The sequence below is a fragment of the Ochlerotatus camptorhynchus genome, unplaced genomic scaffold (genome assembly GCF_037179485.1).
Source record: "Ochlerotatus camptorhynchus isolate MF236.1 unplaced genomic scaffold, CSIRO-AGI_Acam_v1.1 ptg000213l, whole genome shotgun sequence".
Taxonomy (NCBI): Eukaryota; Metazoa; Arthropoda; class Insecta; order Diptera; family Culicidae; genus Ochlerotatus; species Ochlerotatus camptorhynchus.
The window spans coordinates 5,190,437-5,196,774 of NW_027040703.1; positions in this window are offsets into that span (position 1 = coordinate 5,190,437).

Consider the following 6,338-nt stretch of genomic DNA (forward strand, 5'->3'; position numbering starts at 1 on the left):
CAACAATCAATACGAAACTAACGATTTTAAATTGGCTCACCACTTTAGTAGCCTATTGGTCCCAAGCAAACGATTAACGTACCCTATTCTAGTCGAAATTCTAGTACTACGCAATGTTTGTTTTGATTCGCTATGAAAGTTTGACAGATAAAATGAGGGGTTATTGGTTTTTCCTATGTTTCGAGGGGTGATTCGACAAGCTTGGGACCGAAGATAGTACCAGAGGTGAGCCAAAAAGTTGAGCACGTTTCTTCGGGACCTACTTGTCTTAGAGTTACCTCTATGGTATAGTGCAGGAAGCCAAAAGTTGGTAATGCGGGTCAAAGTAGTTTTCATTTACTTGTGTGTATAAGTATAAAGTTTCTCAACTAGCAATCAACCTTAACTAACATTTGAAATTTCAGTGTTGACGTGTGATAGGGCACAATTTGCATGAGGATTTGGTTCGGTTGAACCAACGAGAAGGTGAAGATGGGGATTCCAACTTGGATAGAAGCTGAATAAATTCACCAGCGTGGGGACATTTAGAAATAAATAATGACAAGTTGTCAGAAGCGCATCTTCAAGAGGGTGCATACATTTGGGCGTGGCTGAGCATTTCGGAAACTTCGACGTTTTTTTTTTTTTTTTAATCCATTTATTTGTACTTCGATGTTGTGACCCGGAGAACCAGGTAGGTTTAGATGTGGAAACTGAATGGTTCAAAACGAGCATTTTAGAATATTCTACCATTATAGGAACTCCTCCTCTGCCATTGCGTATGCTGCACCGTCTAAGGCTAGACCTAAATGCGTCAACACCAGCAGCTGCAGCAGAATCTCCACTAGCAGCAAGACAATGTTCAAAATTACCACAAACAATAACGTAAGAATCTACACCATGGTGCATTGAAAGGCACACAAGGAATACAAGTTTTTCCACCCATTCACGCACCAAATGCTTCAATGCAATGAGCGGATTGACTGATTAATAATTTAATTAAAAAAACAGTGGATTAGTTAGAAAATTGATTGAAATCATAATTGAGAAAATATTGGTTTATTTTTTAACAATGACAGCTAATCTGACCTGGAAGTTTTAATAAATTTGATTTTGAAATAATAGAAATAACGTTTCAATACAACTAAAAACGATAATTACTTTAAATAATGCTTCAACTTGATTTAAGCAAACATTTTTTTCAAATAAATAAAAATCGATGTTCAATTCAATAAAATTAGTAGTATTATTTCAACTCAATTTTTTTGTTGAATTAATCCATCAATTTTATTGATCCATATTCTATTCAAAACTTTGTTTAAAATGAAACATAATTTGTTTGGTTGAACTATGTTTTTTCTGCGTGGAGAAAACGAGACAAACTAGTCACAAACTGGCCGTTGGGTACTTACCGTATACATATGATGTGAATGATTGCTTAACAACTTAGATGTTCAAAGTGCAAAGACAAATCAAACTATTATGTATTTTCAACAACTTACGTAGAGGAAAAATAATACGAGGTCACACAAGATCAACGCATTTCTTACTTCGCTTTTGAAAGCTCTACCAGTTGCCGGTAGCGCATACTCATTCCCGCAGGGCTTCTACACTCAGCAGGGTTGCCAATTCAGCTGCTGCGGAGACAGTTAGAGCACTGGAATTAACCTCAGAATTTACTTTAAATAATATTTAGCATTTTATTTGAAGCCTTCTCAAGGTTCCCTTCAAATTCTACTCAGAATTCCCATAAAATTCTCCTCTGGGTACGTTCAAAAATACCTCCTCAATATAACCTTTGATTTCTTGCCTGAACTTCTTTAAAAAAAGCGTGGAATTTATTTGAAATTCTTCTTTAAATTTTCCTAATTACAAGTAGTAGCAGTAGTAATAGTAGGGAAGTATTATAGAATTCTTCCCAGACCTCCCTTTAAAAACCCCTATAGAAATTTATAGGATTCCCTTGGATTGAGGATATCCTCAGAGTTGCCTTTTTGACTCTACTGAAAGCTGCCTTGAAAGAAATCCTAGGATTTCATGTGAAGTTCTCCTCAAAATTCGGTCGGTCACTGTCAGTGCTGTAAATTTTCATATCATTCGATTGAAGATGAACCACTACAACCATTCAATCAATTCTGTGTAAACGAATTCTCACATGACCATACTTTGAAGAGCCCCTTTCTCATTCGAAGCTCATTGTCACTGTCAATTGAGTCACTCAGTATCATTTGATATACGACAGTGGAGTATGGAAGAAATCCAGGAAAATGGTCCCGAACAGACAAATCGACCCGATGTCGGATCAATGTAAGGCTAATTTAAGGTCGATGTCGACCCAATGTCGTGTTAATGTCGGGCCAATTTTGGGTTTATGTCGGGTCAATGTCGGGTCAACATCGGGTTGGGGTTTGATAGAAGTCAGGTTGGTGTCGGGTTGGCTTAGCTTTTTCGCCGGAATGTCGACCAGAGCTCCGTTTGTGTGTAGGTTACACTCAATCGAATGATATATAGCGTTTCTCAAATGAGAATGATCCATGCCTTCGTCAACTGATATCACCCATTCGGAGGAGGTCCCCTTTGATAGCGAATAGCTACTTTTCTCATTTTCATCAAAAATGTTCAAATGATTTTGAGAATTTACAGCACTGTTCTGCAATCTAGTGCCAATCACCGACGGACATCGATTGCCATCCATTGACGGCAATCGAATGTGCAGGAAGGCAGCTTCCACACCTGCGTAGGATATCGCAGCCATTCAACAAAACATGGGCCGGGACCAACGGCTTTACTACCCTTCCCAAAGGAAGACGTGGCCAGAGATTTATATGCCTCAGAAAAATCGCAACCGACCTCGGCTGGGATTGAACCCAGGCCCATTGGAGTGAGAAAGCAGTTACGTTTACCACTACACCACCGGGGCCGACCCCTCCGAAGTCCATAGGGCTGCTTCGTGTAATCCCAACAAACATTGAATGTTTAATAACAGCTGTTAATCAAAACAAATTATTTGTTGGGACTATCTCCCAAAATTCGTCCGAAATTCTAATAATCAATCTCTTGAAAATTATGCACAAGGCCAGATGGCATTAACTTTTTTTCAAGTTCAACATCTTGTATATTTTTCTTTGCATTCAACCTGGTCCCAGCCTTCGGGAAAATAGTCATGATTCTTGAACTGGGATTTTTTTATAAATAGCTGAGACTTATGAGATCATGGACACAATAACCTAAATTCTGCGATATTGATATTGATATAATGTTTATGTTAAGATTATGTTCTGGAAGCTGCATAGAATTACGAGTTCTGTTAAAATCCTGGAACTTCAAGAGATTTGAGAGTTCCAAGACCTCTTGAGTTTTCTGATTAATTGTTAACGGTTTTTTCAACTACGTTGAAAACTTTGAATACTTTATGATGTTCAATCAAATCCCCTAATTTTTACAAAAAAATAAATATTTGAGTTAGTTAATTTTCCACTGCAGACAAATTTTCAAGTTTCAAGTTGAAATATATTGTTGTTAAGGTTTTGTTTTAGAGTTTTTCAATTTCCAAGTACTTGTGTCAATTTGTTTCATCATGAATTCAACCGAACCTTAGCCATAATAGTGCAACGTATAATCGAAGTTTCTTCTCTTTTTAACCCGATAGTTTTATGTTACATCAAAACATTTACTCTTTTTTTGTTTGTTTCTTAGTTTGTCATCACTTTGTTCACTCTGTTACAAAAACGTCTACACGACCATTTACTATACTTGGGTTCCATTTACGTGACGGACATCGAATACTCAACTTTGTTGCTAACGCTTTGACTAATTTCAGTAGGTTTGATAAGTTTCCTTCAAACTCTTTTAGTAGTTGCTTTTTAGTAACTTCGTTGATTTGGTCTCCATAAAATGTACTTTGTGTTTTTTATTGTTGTTGTTGTTGTTGTGTATTAGTGTTACACATTATACTCTACATAGAATTTTCTATATTTTCGTGGATGGTCATTTGTTTTGTCTGGTTTGTATTTACTTTAGCAGTTTTTTTTTATAATGTGAATCATATTTACTTCACGCTAGATAATGCTATGCTTTGAAAAATATTGTGGTTCAGTTTAGCTACCGGAATAACACGATCCAAAAATCTCTCAAGTTAGTGTTCTTTGAAGCACTTCCACAGTTATTAATTGAGAGATTTCCATATCCGGCCAACCAATGACAATAAATTTATTTGTATATTGTGTGGTAAGCAAAGCACAATGATTTTCTATGCCCAGGGATGTGGAGACAATTTCTTAATCGAAAGATTTAATAGACAGGACCGGGAATCGAATCCACCGCTTCCGACTTGGTAATATCGTAATATCGTGCCTTAACTGATTTGGCTATTTGAAGCGAAATGTTTCAAAAATATACCTTGCAGATTAATAGTTCGATTTAACTCTGCACAACTCAACTATCATCGAGTTGTACATGAGTCATAACATGATTTTCAGGAACGAAGAGCCTTTCGCTGAATTCACATCAAAATTTATTATTATCCTCAGAATTCCTTAAGTATTCTCCGAAAATTAGATTGGAATTCTCTACAGCATTCCCTTGGAATTCTTGATTGAATTCCCATGAAACTATACTCAGAATTCTCCTCAGAATTCCTTTTGTAATAAACCTCTGAACTCCTTTTGAATTCTCTTCAGAATTAAAATTGAATTATTCTCATGTCACTCGACTGACAGCGAAAGATTATACTTTGAAATAGTTTTAAGTTTAAGAAATTTTTAACTTAGCAGAAATAGAAAATCATTGAGGAAAAAAAAGTTTAGAGGAAAATCCTGATGAATGTGGGCGTCTTAGTGGAATACCTGTATAATGAGAGAGAGAAGGATAAGTAATTTCCTTTTAATTCCACTACCTTATTTGCTTATCCTTGACAGATAAGCGTATTTCGTCTACAATGTGTAGACTTCTTCAGTGTCTTGTACTAATATCTTGTACTAAGTCGAGTATTAGTACAAGACACTGAAGAAGTCTGCACATTGTAGACGAAATACGCGTATCTGTCAAGGATAAGAAAATAAGCTAGTGGAATTTAATGGAAATTACTAATCCTTCTCTCTCTCTCTCATTATATTAGAGGAGAATTTAATGCAAATTCTATGCATAGTTCCAAAATAATACAGAGGGGAATTCCAAGGACTCAAAGAATGAGGATATTTACTTGAGATAATTCTGACTTAATATCCTCAAAGATATTCTGAAAGAAGGTCCAACGGAGAATTTAAAGTTAGTTAGATTTAAAATTCCATAACGATTGTGAAGCGAGGTCCTGTTGAATTCTATGATAAATTCTAAAGCAAATCTGACGAAAATTTCTTGAAATCCCTGAGGCATATTTCAAGGGGATCGGCGGGATCGATTCGATGGTCGAGGGAATCTTTCGGGTTGGAAATTTTCTCGACTTCCCTGGGCATAGAGTATCATTGTGCTTGCCACACAATATACATATTCATGCATTGGTATTCGCATCGAAAGCTCTCAATTAATAACTGTGGAAGTGCATTGAGAACACTAAGTTGAGAGCGCAATAAGCTATTATGCACTAAGCAATAAGCTTGAAATGCGAATACAAAACAAAAGAAGAAGCAGGAACTTTTAAAAGGTTTAAGCATTTCAGGCATATCCAGAGACCATAACGGAAGTCAAAACTTCAGAGAAGCTACGTCTATAGATCTTCAGAAAAGCTCAGATATCTCAAGAGCAGTCCCAATAGATTTAGCAGGAAAGTCCAGACTTTTGGAGAAGTTAGTTTCGATAAATTCAAGACAGCTATTTAGAAGTTAAGAAAACTTCAAAAATATTTTGGCAACTTAATGGAATTCCAGAGATTTTCAGGGAAGTTTCATGATTTTTAGGACAGTTCCACTTGAGGACAGTACCAAAAACTTCAGGAGAATTGCAAGAGCTTCAGGGTAGTTTCATCAGGGAAAATCAGAGAACCTTAAGGTGTTCAACTAACTTCAAGGAAATTACGCATAGATTTGAGTTGTACGGGGGCGCACAAATGAAAAAAAAAATAGCTGGCAAGAAACTCTAAATTTACCCGGATAGTACTGGTCTAAACAAGGCATAAGTCATTTTAGGAAAAGTTCTCCTAAATGAGGACGTTAAGAGATAAAAAAGTAGCTTGAAATCATCTTAGCTACAGGTTTGTTCAATATTAAGGGTCTCTATTTTCAAAAATAAAGAAGTTAGTTTTAGAGTTACAATTAATTTGAGGACCACCTTAATTTAAAAAAAAAAACGGCAATAAGAAGCAGCTGCTTAAGCAGAAAAAGTATACCGAAGGCACCAAATGTCTAAAACTTAAGACAAAAGCC